Below are 17849 nucleotides of genomic sequence, written 5' to 3'. Positions count from 1 at the left end.
ATTTCACCCTAAAACAATGAATTTCACCTTTTTCTCAAGTGCACATGGAACCTTCTCCAGAATAGATCACATCCTGGGCCATAAATCTAGCCTTGGCAAATTAAAATAATAATAATAATAATAATAATTCCAGGCATCTTTTCTGACCACAATGCAGTATGATTAGATGTTAATTACAGGAGAAAAACTATTAAAAATTTCAACATATGGAGGCTGAACAACACGCTGCTGAATAACCAACAAATCACAGAAGAAATCAAACGAGAAATCAAAATATGCATAGAAACGAATGAAAATGAAAACACAACAACCCAAAACCTATGGGACACTGTAAAAGCAGTTCCAAGGGAAAGGTTCATAGCAATACAGGCTTACCTCAAGAAACAAGACAAAAGTCAAATAAATAACCTAACTCTACACCTAAAGCAACTAGAAAAGGCAGAAATGAAGACCCCATAGTAAGTAGAAGGAAAGAAAACTTAAAAATTAGGGCCGAAATAAATGCAAAAGAAACAAAAGAGATCATAGCAAAAATCAACAGAACTAAAAGCTGGTTCTTTGAGAAGATAAATAAAATTGATAAACCATTAGCCAGATTCATCAAGAAAAAAAGGGAGAAGAAACAAATCAACAAAATTAGAAATTAAAATGGAGAAATCACAATGGATAACACAGAAATACAAAGGATCATAAGAGACTAGTATCAGCAACTATATGCCAATAAAATGGACAACTTGGTAGAAATACAAATTTTTAGAAAAGTACAACTTTCCAAAACTGAACCAGGAAGAAATAGAAAATCTTAACAGACCCATCACAAACACGGAAATTGAAACCGTAATCAGAAATCTTACAGCTAACAAAAGCCCAGGACCAGATGGCTTCACAACTGAATTCTACCAAAAATTGAGATAAGAGCTAACAGCTATCCTACTCAAACTCTTCCAGAAAATGGCAAAGGAAGGTAAACTTCCAAAATCATTCTATGAGGCCACCATCACCCTTATATCAAAACCAGACAAAGATGCCATTAAAAAAAAACACCAAAACTACAGGCCAATATCACTGATGAACATAGATGCAAAAATTCTTAACAAAATTCTAGCAAAAGGAATCCAGCAACATATTAAAAAGATCATACATCATGACCAAGTGGGCTTTATCCCAGGGATGCAAGTATTCTTCAATACCCGCAAGTCAATAAACGTAATACACCACATTAACAAATTGAATATCATCTCAGTAGAGGCAGAGAAAGCCTTTGACAAAATTCAACATCCATTTATGATAAAAACTCTCCAGAAAGCAAGAATAGAAGGAACATACCTCAGCATAATAAAAGCCATATATGATAAACCCACAGCAAATATTATCATCAATGGCGAAAAATTGAAAGCATTTCCCCTAAAGTCAGGAACAAGACAAGGGTGCCCACTCTCACCACTACTATTCAACATAGTTTTGGAAGCTTTGACCACAGCAATCGGAGCAGAAAAAAGAAATAAAAGAAATCCAGATTGGAAAAGAAGAAGTAAAACTCACTGTTTGCAGATGACATGATCCTCTACATAGAAAACCCTAAAGACTCCACCAGAAAATTACTAGAGCTAATCAATGAATATAGTAAAGTTGAAGGATATAAAATTAACACACAGAAATCTCTTGCATTCCTATAAACTAACAATGAGAAAACAGAAGAAGAAATTAAGGAAACAATTCCATTCACCATTGCAATGAAAAGAACAAAATACTTAGGAATATATATACCTAAAGAAACAAAAGACCTATATATAGAAAACTATAAAACACTGATGAAAGAAATCAAAGAAGACACCCCCCAGAGTAATGGAAATAAAAGCAAAAATAAACACATGGAACCTAATTAAACTTAAAAGCTTTCGCACAACGAAGAAAACTATAAGCAAGGTGAAAATTCAGCCTTCCGAATGGGAGAAAATAATAGCAAACGAAGCAACTGACAAAGAATTAATCTCAAAAATATACAAGCAGCTCATGCAGCTCAATTCCAGAAAAATAAACGAGCCAATCAAAAAATGGGCCAAAGAACTAAACAGACATTTCTCCAAAGAAAACATACAGATGGCTAACAAACACATGTTAAGATGCTCAACATCACTCATTATCAGAGAAATGCAAATCAAAATCACAATGAGGTACCATTTCATGCCAGTCAGAATGGCTGCTATCCAAAAGTCTACAAACAATAAATGCTGGAGAGGGCGTGGAGAAAAGGGAAACCTCTTATACTGGTGGGAATGCAAACTAGTACAGCCACTATGGAGAACAGTGTGGAGATTCCTTGAAAACTTGAAATAGAACTGCCATATGACCCAGCAATCCCACTGCTGGGCATACACACCGAGGAAACCAGAATCGAAAGAGACACATGTACTGTTTGTTCATCATGTAATGTTCATCACAGCACTGTTTACAATAGCTAGGACATGGAAGCTACCTAGATGCCCAGCAGATGAATGGATAAGAAAGCTGTGGTGCATATGCACAATGGAATATTACTCAGCTATTAAAAATAATGCATTTGAATCAGCTCTAATGAGGCGGATGAAACTGGAGTCAATTATACAGAGTGAAGTAAGTCAGAAAGAAAAACACCAATACAATATATTAATGCACATATATGGAATTTAGAAAGATGGTAACAATGACCCTATTTGCGAGGCAACAAAGGAGACACAGATGTAAAGAAGAGACTTTTGGACTTTGTGGGAGAAAGCAAGGTTGCAATGATTTGAGAGAATAGCATTGAAACATGTATATTACCATATGTGAAATAGATCGCCAGTCCAGGTTCGATGCATGAGACAGGGCAATCAGGGCCAGTGATCTAGGATGACCCTGAATGATGGGATGCTGGGGAGGTGGAAGAGGGGTTCAGGATGGGGGACACATATACACCCGTGGCTGATTCATGTCAATGTATGGAAAAACCACTACAATATTTTAAAGTAATTAGCCTCCAATTAAAATAAATAAATATTTAAAAAAGTAATGGTCCCAAGATTCACCAGCAAATTAAGAGAGACTGACATGTGAAAAATATAAGGTTAAGTTTAAAATGAGACAGCACCTCACCACATTTGGTTCACTAATAATTACCTCTCAAATAAAGCTGATAAAATAATTCTATGGTTAACTCTGATCTTTTTCAAGAAATGCATTGGGGAGGAACTATAATAACAAAGCAATAAATTTTGGTCAAAAGACAAAGAATTTAGCCATTAAGTAAATCCTCTAACATAGTTCACTTGTGCATAATCCTCTAAATTGTTCACTTGTTCAATATTCAGATGTAGCCATTACACTTACTGTCTAAACTTTGTATGGTACCTCACAGTTTACTGGGATTCCCTGGTGGCTCAGAGGGTAAAGCATCTGCCTGCAATGCGGGAGACCCAGGTTCGATCCCTGGGTCAGGAAGATCCCCTGGAGAAGGAAATGGCAATCCACTCCAGTACTCTTGCCTAGAAAATTCCATGGATGGAGGAGTCTGGTGGGCTACAGTCCATGGGGTCACAAAGCGTCAGATATGACTGAGCAACTTCACTTGTTGTTGTTAATGTCACAGTTTAAAAAGCTTTTCACAAAAACCAATTATGTAATGGTGTTAGTCATTATAACCAATCTTATAATGTCGGTTTCCCATAGACTAAGTACCTTGTGCAAGGTCACAGCAACAAAGCCAGAACATAAAACCTGACCTTCAGATTCCAACTCCCTCATTCTGTTTTTCCAAAGTTATCTGTTAATAAGCATATATTTTAAAAAATTGCATGAATCAATTATGAATGTAACTTTGGTAAATGGAGAGAGAATTTCCAGGCATCAGTTTAGTAACTAGAAAGGGTTGATAAACCCTGCTTATAGACCATGTCCTAGTGACAATCTACAAGGTGACATTTATAGAGACTATTTCAAGTTATTAGGATGTTTATAGTCCAAAAGAAAATTGCTGTTAGAATATTGGCAACTGATTTCATGTTATGAAGAATTTATAACAGATTAGCAGCAAACAGAGCATCTCTTAGGAGATGGTTTCTTCCCAAGTGCTTTTATTTGGGTTCACGTTGAGGTAAATTCTTCCAGTTTCATTATTAGTAATTCAGGAGGATAAGGAGCTCTGATAACAATTCTGTCTTTTATTAATTTGTGACCATGGATGAATGACAACATATGTAAGCTTTATTTCTCTCAACTGTGAAATAGAGATTGTAATGGGGATGACTGGTTATAGCTTATATGAAAATACTTTGCATGCAATACATCATTTTTATAAAATTAATTCTTAATTTGCTAATTAGCTCATCAACTTTATAAAATTACTTCTTAGCCTGTGGATCAAAGAAGAGACACTCCCTTGTGCATTAACAGGAGTCAAGAGGGGTATAACTAAGGCACTTCCTCTCTTTGTGAATGTAGTGGCAATAAGTATATCTGATCTTAAAATAAAATGAAGTATTAGACCCTTATGATACATGTGTCTTGGCTATTAAGAACCCATGCACAAATTCTAGGAAGCCAGTAGGAAGCATATCAGTCAGGACCAATTTATATACTTGCCTTTTATTAGTTGTTTTCAGAAACCAGTCACAGAAGCTAGGTTTGCTCTCATAAGATTTTGGGATACAAATTTTGGAATAAATTAACTTCACTCCCTAGTTTTAGTTTGTGTACCATCATGTACATCTTCTGTATACACAGAGTATGCCTACCGAACAGTAAATTCTTGTTTCCAACATGTCTGACAGTTTTAAGAAACCAAAATTCCATCCTCCTCAATACCATGAAGTTATTTATATTCTTTATAGTTTAAAATGTGTTCACAAACATAACAGTTGTAAAAATGTGTCCCTTGTCTTTGTAACAAAACCAGTTCTGTGTTGGAGTACATTTGACAGTGCTGAAGCTCAGACAAACTGTTATATTAAGCTTTGATAAGAAATAAGAAATGGATCTAAATGTAGAGGCCCTATCTTACTTAACTGAAACTACTAAAAGCAGTGGATTTATGTCAAAATATAATACACCAAATTAGAAGCTGGTCAAGAGAATGCCTCTGGGATTTTGTCTGCTTCAAATGACCAAAAGAACATATTCTCAACAGTCAATTATTGCTTAGAAATTTGCTACAGTAGCTGCTCAGAGATGATTCATAACAAGTAACTTACTTGAAATAGCCTACACAGTATCATTTACTTCCCTGCATTTTCAAAGTCTGCACATATTACATGATCCTCAAGGAAAAATGTATGTAGATAGAATACATCATCTAATCACATGGGTGGGCACATTCATGAATCACACCCCAGCTCAGTAACAATTTTTTTAAATATCTGATTGATTTGATAGTTTAGAAATCAGTTGTTTCCTTGTAGTTTCCAGTTGCAAAAGCCAATTTTGCACTGATTTAATGGATTGCTTTGGCATGGGATAAACAGAGCAATCAATGGTGATATCAGCAGCCTCTTTGTCATGCAGACCTAAAGAAGTTGGCTATAATCAATCTTAAACAAGGAGAGGCCACTGCTGCCAATATCAGCATTGAGTGCTCAGTTTCTTTGGTGCTAAAAAATCTGATAAAAAAGAAAAGGAAGAAGGCTTGAGCTTTAAACATACAACTAGAAATGAATAATATGTATATTAAAAATGCTAGTGAATTGGTGCTTAAAATGAAAACGGGAGAGATTTGTATTAATAGAAAGAACATGATGGTTTATATTATAAATACCATACAGAAGGGAATTGGAATTGTCATGGGGAACTCAAAGGGAAATGTTAGAACTGCTGGCTGGGTAGGTGGAAGGAAGGAGGGCAGAACTCACCAATTATATTTGTAGCATGGACATGAAAGACTATAAGCATTACTATCTATTCATTCAATAAATAGTCATGGAGCTACTTCACATACACTATTTCTGAAGATTTTCGAATAAGATAACAAATTCATAATTATACAGGAATGAACCAGTTTGATCTTATTTTCAATTCCTTTTCTTCCCAAGAGGCAACTTTATTACATTGTCCTGAATTTATAAAGAGTTTTTCTTTTAAGAATATTTAGTTATGTCAAATGTAAGATCACATTTCTTCTATCTCTATAAGATAGCTGGAGGAAGGTAGGTAAAGAGGGAGGAAGGGAAGATCTGATTATTTCTATAACCAGAGCAAACATATGATTTGTAACAATTCACCCAGGTAATCACAGGAAGTTGATTAAAAAGTGCAGCCTAGAATTCAACTCTGATTCCCAAGACAAGGAGAAAGAATGAAAAAATGCTCCCTGAAAGCATATTTTGAAAAAGAGAAGTGGCATTTCATCTATGATAATGTTTATTTTATTCATGAAATGCTTTTCTCAGACAAACTGAGATTCTTCAGAGTAGCTAACAAGAATAAATGAATCAGTTCAGTTCAGTCACTTGGTCATGTCCAACTCTTTGTGACCCCATGAACAGCAGCACACCAGGCCTCCCTGTCCATCACCAACTCCGGGAGTCCACCAAAACCCATGTCCATTGAGTCGGTGATGCCACCCAACCATTTATTTCATCCTCTGTCATCCCCTTCTCCTCATGCCCTCAATCTTTCCCAGCATCAGAGTCTTTTCCAATGAGTCAGTTCTTCGCATCAGCTAGCCAAAGTACTGGAGTTTCAACTTTAACATCAGTTCTTCCAATGAACACCCAGGACTGATCTCCTTTAGGATGGACTGGTTGGATCTCCTTGCAGTACAAGGCACTCTCAAGAGACTTCTCCAACGCCACAGTTCAAAAGCATCAATTCTTCGGTGCTCAGCTTTCATCACAGTCCAACTCTCACATCCATAAATGACCACTGGAAAAACCATAGCCTTGACTAGATGGACCTTTGTTGGCAAAGTAATGTCTCTGCTTTTTAATATGCTATCTAGGTTGGTCATAACTTTCCTTCCAAGGAGTAAGCGTCTTTTAATTTCATGGCTGCATCACCATATCTGCAGTGATTTTGGAGCCCAGAAAAATAAAGTCTGTCACTGTTTCCCCATTTATTTGCCATGAATGATGGGACCAGGATGCCATGATCTTAGTTTTCTGAATGTTGAGCTTTAAGCCAACTTTTTCACTCTCCTCTTTCACTTTCGTCAAGGAGGCTTTTAGTTCTTCTTCACTTTCTGCCATAAGGGTGGTGTCATCTGCATATCTGAGGTTATTGATATTTCTCCCAGCAATCTTGATTCCAGCTTGTGCTTCATCCAGCCTGGCATTTCACATGATGTACTCTGCATATAAGTTGAATAAGCAGGGTGACGATATACAGCCTTGACATACTCCTTTTCCTATTTGGAACCAGTCTGTTGTTCCTTGTCCAGTTCTAACGGTTGCTTCCTGACCTGCATACAGGTTTCTCAAGAGGCAGGTCTGGTAGTCTGGTATTCCCATCTCTTTCAGAATTTTCCACAGTTCATTGCAATCCACACAGTCAAAGACTTTGGCATAGTCAGTAAAGCAGAAAGAGATTTTTTTTTTTTTAACTCTCTTGCTTTTTCAATGATTCAGCAGATGTTGGCAATTCGATCTCTGAATATAATCTCAGGAAGCACTGCTTTCTTAGACTGCTAGATTAACATTACTTGATAGTACAAATCATAAAGAACTATGTGAGTTTGAACCCCAAGGCCTGAACCCTAATTCTCAGTCAGAAAAACAAATCCCAGACTAATTTTATGCACTTAGAAATGTTTGAGTGCCTCCCACATGCAAAGCACCAAATAGGAAGGTAAAAGACATTGCCCATAGCTTCACATATTCTAACTAAGAGGGATGAGACAGATACACACACACACAAAGTGGATAGGTTAAATTGGGCCAAGAGAAAAGAAGCCAGTTAGTAAGCTGTTACAATACTGCAGTAATTCATGTTAAAAACAAACAAGCAAACAGCTACAAAAAAACAAACAAAAAAAAAACTAAAGCATGAATTAGCATGGTGGCAGTAGAATTAAAAGGAGAGAAGCAGATATGAAAGATGTTTCAGAAACAGTGAACATGGCAACTAATTTTATGTGATAGATGAGACAAGGTGAAGAAGGATTCCTAAGTTCCTAGTTTTAATAACTAAGAGAATGATCATATCATTGATAGAAGTAGGTAGGTCAAGAGGAAAAGTAGATTCATAGGAGAAACAGAAGTATTTGATTTCAGGCACAGTGAATTTCTGGCAAAATTCTCTGATCTTATTCCTATCATCCTCCAAACCAGTGATCTTTAAAATCTGTGCAACCTGTCAGTAAATTTTGGATATGTGTTCCCCAAATTTGTAGGGCAATTATATTAATGTATCAATCTAATTATATACAAAAGTTACACAAAAGGCAGAAAATGTAAAAGATTGAGTCAAAAGTAACTATAGTTACACTATTTTTGTTACCATATCCCAATAGCTTGTTTTGCACAACCTATGTTGGAGACCACTTATCTAAACAATTTAGTTATACCTTATCTTTCCAGTTCAAAAAACTGAAAATAAATCTTGATTTGTCTAATCCAGGTTAATGATAAGGAATTCAGGTTATAGAAAAAAAACATACTTTGAATTTCTAAGATAAAAAATAGTAAAATACTCAACATTAATACTGCTGTCTAAATTTCAAGCTTTGCCATCAATTCAAAAAATATGGAGATTCCTGCACACTTAATTCACATGTGTATCTTGTACTAATATAACTTTACAAAATGGCAAAGTAAGATTCCCCCAAAAAGACAGTCCCCAAAGTTAGAGCAGCAGGAAAGTAAGTCCCTGTTGAACACAGTTTCTCTTTCCTTTCCTATCTTGTGAAGGAAGGATTTTAATCTTCACAACAACTTTATGCAGTACCATTCATCTGAAAAAAAAAAAAAAAGCAAAAACCCAGAAACAAGGGCTCAAAAGTATTAAATGACTTACTCAAGGGCACTTACCTAATATTTACCAGAGTCTCATATTTCAGTCCAACTTTTGACCTCAAGTTACTCTCTTTTTATGGACTACAGCTGCCTTAAGTCTTTTTGCTTCCTTTTGGCTTTTAAGTCTGCTTCAATCCACCTACCAACACACATACTTTAAATTTCCACCTGGTCTCTATCCCAAACTGTGGAAGAAGAAAGAAACAAGATTGCTTAAAATGAACAGAAAAGGTGACAGACCCATGTTTCCCTCCTTTTCTTTCCTATTAGACAAAGGTAAGGTCATGTTCTCTCAGTTTTCCAGCTTTTATTTCTGTCTATCATGCTGACTTCTGGGTCAGTTTTGTGTTAAAAATGACTTCTGAAATATGAGCTCTGTCAATTGGAATTGGAGTTCCACTTCCAATTGGGGGGTTGGTCAGGACAGTTTAAGTGCTCTGACAGCATATAATTTATCTTTGTTTAATCCAAATAACTTGAACTGGCAAGACAGAGACCATTTTGCCTTCAGTAAATTAGCAAGGATTCACAGAGAACAAGTTAGGCCAAACTAACCTCATTTCTTTTTTTGACAGTGTGAATAGTCTAATAGATCAGATAGATGCCTTACAGGTATCATATCTGAATTGAACAAAGCATAATCTTCCTGTTGTTAGGCAGACAAAATGTGGCCTGAAATAGTAGGAGGATGTATAGTTAAGTAGCCAAGCATTCTGGGGCTTCCCAGGTGCCTGAGTGGTGAAGAATCTGCCTGCCAATGCAGGAGATGCAATAGATGAAGGTTCAATTCCTCAGTCAGGAAAATCCCCTGGAGTAGGAAATGGCAACCCACTTCAGTATTCTTGCCTGGGAAATTTCATGGACAGAAGAGCCTGCGGGCTATAGTTCATGGGGTCGCAAAAGAGTTGGACATGACTTAGCAACTAAACAATCACAACAACCAACCATTCTAACAAATGTATTAATTCATTGCTGACAATAGTGGGAAATTATAGGCTTTCCTACTTTATTCACATTGCTATCAGGCTCTCATAATGAAAATAGAAAAGGAATGCTTTTTTAATTGGCAGATGACAAAACTGGAAGGGAGAGCACATGAGTGTGATGTCAATCTATAAGAATGGATAAAATCTAGCCATATGAAATGGAAATAATTAATGCAAAGTATCTTAATTAGTTTATAAAGTATCTATACAAAGAAGACTGCCTTAAAAACACTGGAAGGGTTTTTTGTTGTTGGGGTTGATCATAAGCACAGTAAACCAGTAGCTGCTGAAAAAAAAAATTCAGAAACAAAAAACCAGCACCACCAATAGACAAACTAATGCAATTTAAACAAGATTAATGTCATATAAAACAGTACAGTGTCCAGATTAAGCTCTTACACAGTTTTATGAATGGATCATATCATACTGACTGTGTAAAGATTTGAGGGAGGGTACATCTGAAGAAGGTCATAGACAAATTTTATTTAAACAAAGACAGGAAACCATCTTTAAGGAAGAAACTGGAGGATTGGGAGGTGGAGAAGGGAATTGTGCACCCAGTAGCAACTTTCAAAAGTTTTAAGGTCTGGGAAATAAACTGATTTGTTATCATTTTGATAAGGCTAAATCATCAGTAGCACTCTCAGTGTTTTAATAACTAAGACATGAGTCTCAAGTGGGGTAATGTAAGTCAGATTCCTCCAGAGTATAAGTCAAAATCTGTTTATATACATGATGTACTTTTGATATTTTCTCTTAAATTTTCATATGTTATTATCATATGCCCTCGTGTAGTTTTAAACAATAGTGACATAGCTCAGGAACTACGTGAATTCAAAGTTAGGGCAGCTACCAAATTGACTTCAATAGTCAGAGAATTGCTTGATTCTGGAGAGAAGCTGAGTTATTCCTATAGTTGTGGAAAGATAGAAGAGCCATATCACAATTATGAAGTGGGAAGAAGAGTGGGTAGGTACTCTTCCCAGGTATGTCTGCGCTCAGTAACTTGCTTAAAGGTAGTGTCATCGCTAGGACATTGAGGGCCCTAAAGTAATCACATGCTGTTCTCCCTCTCTCAACATTTGTGTTACAAGAAATAACAGGGAAGTCTGAGAGCAAAAGAGTAGTCATTTGGAGGTCAGCTTGAGGGTGCATGTATGAAAGAGAGGAAAGAAAGCCACCCCTGGCTTCTGTACCTTGGAGCAGCAGGTGGAGGTAGCTGCAGAGGGGGAATGGGATATTTATGTGTTTGCATATGCATGCTTTAGGTCTTTTAGTACCAGTTTATGAAATGCCTCCCTTACTTACTGTCTGGCCACAGGAATACCTTAAATTTACAGCCCCATGGAGATCAGCTCCACTTGTCCCGGAACATTTCTGCCTACTGACTAGGGGAAAGAAAATGCCTATTTTTCCAGCTCACCTGCACAACCAGAATAATGCTTAAAGATAATCATTCAAAGAGAGATTACCTGCTCAATCTCTGAGTCCCTCTGTTTCTCAGTGCCAATGCTGGTGTCCTTCTCTAGAAGAGCAACTACACTTCAAATGGCTAGCTGTAAACAGTACACAGCCGAGTGGTCCTCATAAGGAATGTATAAGACCCGCCCATTTAATTCCAGTGCTCTGCAGGAAGAAAAATCGGTGTTTGGTAAGATTATCAGCTTGAATAGCAGAAATAAACTTTTTTTAAATGAAAGAATAAAAGAAAGCAATAACCAACAGGGCTTCCCTAGTGGCTCAGTGGTAAAGAATCTGCCTGTAATGCAGGAGATGCAAGAGATACAGTTTCAATCCCTGGGTTGAGAAGTTTCCCCGAAGAAGGAAATGGCAACCCACTTCAGTGTTCTTGCCTGGGAAATCCCATGGGAAGAGGAGCCAAGAGTTGGTCATGACTAAACAACAACAATAACCAATAACTATCTATTAGAAAAGAGATTAGAAAAATGGCTGCTAAAGAAAGTAAAGTTGAATTCTGGAAAGCTCTTTGCATGTACTAAGGAAAAAGAGCTCCAGGCCCCAGGAATAACCAGTAACAAATTAATTCTTCACTCTGAGGCTTCCATTCCTGTTCTAAAAACACACTTGAAAAGCTACTCACCGCAGAGAAGGTGAGCCTTCATCAGCTTCCAGAGGCAGCCAGCCTGCTCCTGTGGGAGGACACAGGAGAGGGAAGCAGGAGCCTAGGTTTTTAGTTCCACCTCTGTCATTGACTCATTTTGTGACCTTGAGCAAATTCCTTCACCTCTAATACCGAATCTAACAACCTCACAGAGGTACCAGAAGAGCCCAATGAAATCACAGAGATGGAAGCAATTTGCAAAGCAAAGAGCACTGTACAAGTGTGAGAAATTATTATCCAAACAGATTTCATGCCAACACTTCTGGTATCACTCTCAAGACCTCCTTAGCTTTCACACAAGATCCCTAACTCTGGTTGCTCCCTCCAAGTCCTACCTGGCTTAGGAACAGGAGCTTTTATTCTCCCCTCCACCTCTTCTTCTGCCAGCATCATCCTTAATGAGGCCAGCTGATAGTTGTTGTTCATCAGCTTTAGTCTCTCCTAGAGAAGTCCAGTCCTCCTCAGGAAAAGACTCCATCTTCTATAAACACCAAAAACTCTTTAGACACAACCTAACTATGTGGTAGGTGTGAAGCAGGGGAGAAAGAAAACTGGAGCACTCTACTGCTCCATAGGAGAAATCTGTGATTTGAGTGAAACGCTTGAGAAGTTCTCAGTGCCCAGAATACACGCACACACACACACACACACGCACACACACACACACACACACACAATCTAAATGAAAGACTCAGACTAGTTCGTATACCATAGCAATCAGAGATCTTACCTGATTGCTGTTCTCGGCCTATGCTGGCCATTCTGTCTCCCTTCTGTCTACCAGCTGTGAAGATTCTAATTCAGGTCTGCCCATTTATACACTCCTGGGGGTGGCAGGACTCCAGGTATCTCTGTCCTCTCCAATAATAGGTCAGAATTTGAAATTTTTTGGCCATGTCTGATTTAACCCTGTTTGTGTAGACATTACATCAGTGTTGTCAGCTTCCTAACCAGGGGTAGGACTTGGCCTCTAAACCAAGAAGCTGCTGTCTCATGCTTGCTTTCCAGACCCTGAAGCTGGGATCCCCACAGACAGTTCTCTAGAGAATAAGTCTCACTCACAAGCAACATGAGGAGAATAAGATAGAAGTAAAGTCTGACAGAACAAATGGCTCAAGTGTATAATGGATCCAAAGGGAAAAAACTGTAGTCAGAAATCTGGGTGTCATATTAAAACAGAGGGAACAGGATATGGGCAATGTTAAAATAGCAGTGGGTTTAATGCTTACAAATCCAGGCTTGGCACGAGAGCACATACCAAAGCAGGGTCCTAACATTCGAGCAGAATTTGGTAACTTGACATCCTAACTGGCATAAACAGAAGTGGAGTCTAAAGATAAGGCACAGTGGGGGAGAAGGGTATACACTGAGTCTAATAATAGTGCCCTAAGCTCTGATATACTCAAATAGTACAGTACAGAAGCCATAATATGTCTGAAATTCTTAGGCTGGGAGTACCTATTTTTAGTACCTCATCTGGTGTAGAAAAGCAAGAACCATAGAGAAGGAAGTAGGGCTATATAAGGATTCAGGTTTGAAGCTCAGGCATAATATGGGGCTCTGGGGTATGATACTGCGTCCTTGGGGCAGATTTTCTACCTAGATAGACTATAAAAAGTGTCTTTCTGGTTTCGGTAATAACGACCCTACATGCAGGACGGCAAAGGAGAACAGACTTTTGGATTCAGTGGGAGAAGGCAAGGGTGGGATGAGTTGAGAGAATAGCTTTGAAACATGTATATTACTGTATGTAAAATAGATGACCAGTGCAAGTTCGATGTATGAAGCACGGCACCCGAAGCTGGTACTCTGTGACAATCCAGGTGGGGAGGGAGGTGGGAGGGAGGTTCACGATGGGGGGACACATGTATACCCATAGCCAATTCATGTTGATGTGTAGCAAAAACCATCACAACATTGTAAAGTAATTATCTTCCAATTAAAATAAATAAATACTAAAAAAAAAAAAAAAAGATTGTCTTTCCAGTTTGAAGATTAGGGTATCCCAACTCATATTCAGTTCTGGATGGCTTATAGGCAAAATACTTCTTTTTCTCTTCCTTAATGCTCTCTATTCTTGCTCATTTACCTTTATACTCATTCCAAGTTCAGGCTAGTCTGCCAGAGAGTATAACTCAGGGTTTGGGATAGTATACCAGGAATGAAGTTTGAAACGGTAAGTCTACTCCTAACCACATGTCAATGGGTATAGGGGACAAGAACTGGAGGGGAAATATTTTAGTATTAACTTTTGGCAGGACTTGTCATGGTAAAACTGGTCCTTGTCAGGGGTGTCTTGGGGCTAAATCTGCTCTCTAGTAGCTCCATTTAAAACAACACCCTGATGAATTTTTCCTTGTAGAAATGGCATAGTGCCTACTTACCCCAGAGCCTGGCACATAGTTCAGTTCAGTTCAGTCGCTCATTCATATCCGACTCTTCATGACCCCATGGACCACAGCACGCCAGGCCTCCCTGTCCATCACCAACTCCCAGAACTTACTCAAACTCATCTCCATTGAGTTGGTGATGCCATCCAACCATCTCATCCTCTGCAGTCCCCTTCTCCTCCTGCCTTCAATCTTTCCCAGCATCAGGGTCTTTTCTATTTTGGCACATAGTAGGCACCCAATAAATGGTTTTGATTGAATAGAATCATCAATTGTCCACTAAAACAGCCAGGCAAAACTTTCCAAACTTTTCACAGCAGTTAAAAAGATATAAAGTTGTAAAATCCCTCCTATAGTGAATCAACTACTTTGAGAAGTGAGACGTTTTTTTTACTTAGCTGAAGTTTTCTTTTTTTCTTTTTTTTCCCTCAGGATTTAAAGTCCTCAGTTATATACAACTATCTATGTAGGTGTAATGGGGAAAACTAAGACCCACTGAAATTAGTGGGCAACTGAAGAAAGAAAAAGACAATCAAAGGTAGGAAGGAATCCAAGCTTCTTAGCATGGAAAATAACTATTCCTCACCTTATTACATGTGTGCTCAGTTGCTCAGTTGTTCAGTAGTATCTGACTCTTTGAGACACTATGGACTGTAGCCCACCAGGCTACTCTGTCCAAGGGATTTTCCAGGCAAGAAGACTGGAGTGGGTTGCCATTTCCTACTCTGGGGGATCTTCCCAACCCAGGGATCTAACCCACATCTCCTGCATCTTCTGAATTTGCAGGTGGATTCTTTACCATCGAGATACCTGGGAAGTCCCCTCAGCTTGTTAATGTGACTATAAAAGCTTATTCTTGCAAAAAACAATGGCTAAGGGAGAAAAAAGGGAGATATATATTCATGGATTTTTTTTTTTTTTTGGCTGCATCATGCAACTTGTGGAACCTTTGTTCCATGACCAAGGATTGAACTCAGGCCATCGCAGTGAAAGCACCAAGTCTTAACCCCTGGACCTCCAGGAAATTCCCTTTATGGAATTTTAAAGTCAAAAATTACATCTGTAAAATTCTATTCAATATAAGCTCCTTTCCCAAGCAAGAATATTCTAATACTTTAAAAAAATGTTGAAGTATAGTTGATTATATCAACTATATAGTAAAGAGATTCAGTTATATATATTCTTTTCCATTATGACTTATCACAGGATATTGAATAATATTCTCTGTGCTACACAGTAGGACTTTGTTGTTTATCCATTCTATATATACTGTAGCCTGTCAGGCTCCTCTGTCCATGGGATTTTCCAGACAAGAATACTGGAGTGGGTAGCCATTTCCTTCTCCAAGGTATCTTTCCAACCCAGGGATTGAACCTGGGTCTCCTGCACTGCAGAAAGATTCTTTACAAATTGAGCCACCAGGGAGACCCCATATATAATAGTTTGTGTCTCCTAATCCCAAATTTCCATCCTTCCTTCCCCCATCCACCCTCCCTCATAGAAACTACAAGTCTTTTCTTTATATTCTGTGAGTCGGTTTCTGTTTTGTAGATATGTTCATTTGTGTCTTATTTTTGATTCCACATATAAGTGATATCATATGGTATTTGTTTTTCTCTTTCTAACTTACTTTGTGTAATATGATAATCTCTAGGTCCATTCTTGTTGCTGAAAATGGCATTATTTCATTCTTTTTATGGCTGAGTAATATTCCAATGTGTGTGTGTGTGTGTGAGTGTGTGTGTACACACATACATATGGGCTTTCCTGGTGGCGCAGTGGCAAATAATTTGTCTGCCAATGCAGGAGACATGCGTTAGATCTCTGGGTTGGGAAGATCCCCTGGAGAAGGAAATGGCAACCCACTCCAGTCTTCTTGCCTGGGAAATCCCATGGACAGAGGAACTTGGCGAGCTACAGTCCATGGGGTCACAAAAGAGTCCAACACGACTTAGTGACTAAAAAACAACAATGACTATACATATATATATATATATGTGTGTGTGTGTGTGTGTCTATGTATATGTGTATATATATATATATATATATATCACATATATATATGTGAGATATATCTCACATCTCACATGTGAGATATATATATCTCACATCTCCTATTTAGGTTGTTTCCATGTCTTGGCTAACAATATTCTAATTCTTCAATATGTCTTGCCACATAAAGTATTAATAAGAGATATTGGACAGATGTACAGGCCTAAATTAAGGCATAGGCTGGTTATGGAGGAAATCAGAGTCCAGAGGCTTAGAGGTCTGAAAGTTATCAAGAGGATGAAAGATGTGCAAGTTTAATTAGCTTTAATCTGAGAGTAGCATATATTTGGTCCAATTGACTTAAACCTATTAGTTGGGTGTGGTTGTACAAGTGTAGATCACAGTCAGAAGAAATTAAGAAGTTTATGGGTGAATTCTGCCCTTACTAGAAAACCAGTGAGAGAGATGGTACAACTCCTATCTCTTTTTACCTAGTCCCTTCTCTGAAAGGAAAAAGAGTAGTCATTAAACATCTTATCCTGTATGTTAGTGCCAACTCTTGGTGGTCTATCTCTTCATTGAGAGCACTCTTTTTATTTCCCCAAGCATGCTGCCTTTTCCATCCTTCAGTTCCTCTTCCATTTACCGTTTTACTGTTTCTTCTCTTTCTGCCTAACCCTCCATTCCTCATTTCTTGCCTTTTCCTTGGACCCCTGGAGCATGTTGGCCTCACAGAACTATCACCAATGACTTTCTCTAAAGTCATTTTAAACCTAGATCTTTCCGGATGCCCTTGACCCAAACAGCTCACTTATAAATCCATAAATATCAAGTTGACAGCAATCACTTTTAAATCCATAAATATCAAGTTGACAGAAAAGACTGGACAGAATCAAAATCAAATCCAAATGTTGAGAAAAATATTTCCACCTTCTCCTTTAGTATCCTTCTAGTTTCAAAGTAGTGTTTTTCTTTAGTTTAATTGTGAATTGTGGAGTTCTGAAGAGCATTTCTTCTTCTGTATTTTATCTACTATATATTTAAAAATGTTCTTAGAACTAAGAATGTTCTAAGTAATAATAACAGCACTGAATACTATAATTCAGCTATACTGGGGAGGACTTGGAGATTCCTCAAAGAAATCTTGATAAAGAAGCAGTCTGCATTGTTTTATGGCAAAAACCATCACAACATTGTAAAGTAATTATCTTCCAATTAAAAAATAAATTTTAAAAAGAAGCAGCATAGTGTAGAGGAAACAGCACTGAGTTAAGAGTTGAAATCTCCATTCTAGTCCCAGATGCATCATTTAATTCCCATGCAACTTTGGGCAAGTTCATTCCTTCTCCAGTATAAAAACAGCAACAATTATAATAGTAATATGCATTGCATACTTATT

At 37.8% G+C, this 17849-nt stretch overlaps 1 protein-coding gene across 1 annotated transcript in view; it reads right to left on the bottom strand.

The window, feature by feature from the left end:
* RPS6KA6 (ribosomal protein S6 kinase A6) overlaps positions 1-8994 on the bottom strand; it is a 249824-nt gene extending 240830 nt beyond the window's left edge. The window contains exon 1 of the mRNA XM_043459430.1: positions 8976-8994. The gene's annotated coding sequence lies outside the window, so the exon portion shown is untranslated. The remainder of the gene's footprint in view (positions 1-8975) is intronic.
* Between the last annotated feature and the right edge of the window lie 8855 nt (positions 8995-17849).

Source organism: Cervus canadensis, chromosome X (assembly GCF_019320065.1).
Source record: "Cervus canadensis isolate Bull #8, Minnesota chromosome X, ASM1932006v1, whole genome shotgun sequence".
NCBI lineage: Eukaryota > Metazoa > Chordata > Mammalia > Artiodactyla > Cervidae > Cervus > Cervus canadensis.
This window is presented reverse-complemented; position numbering and strand designations above follow the sequence as displayed.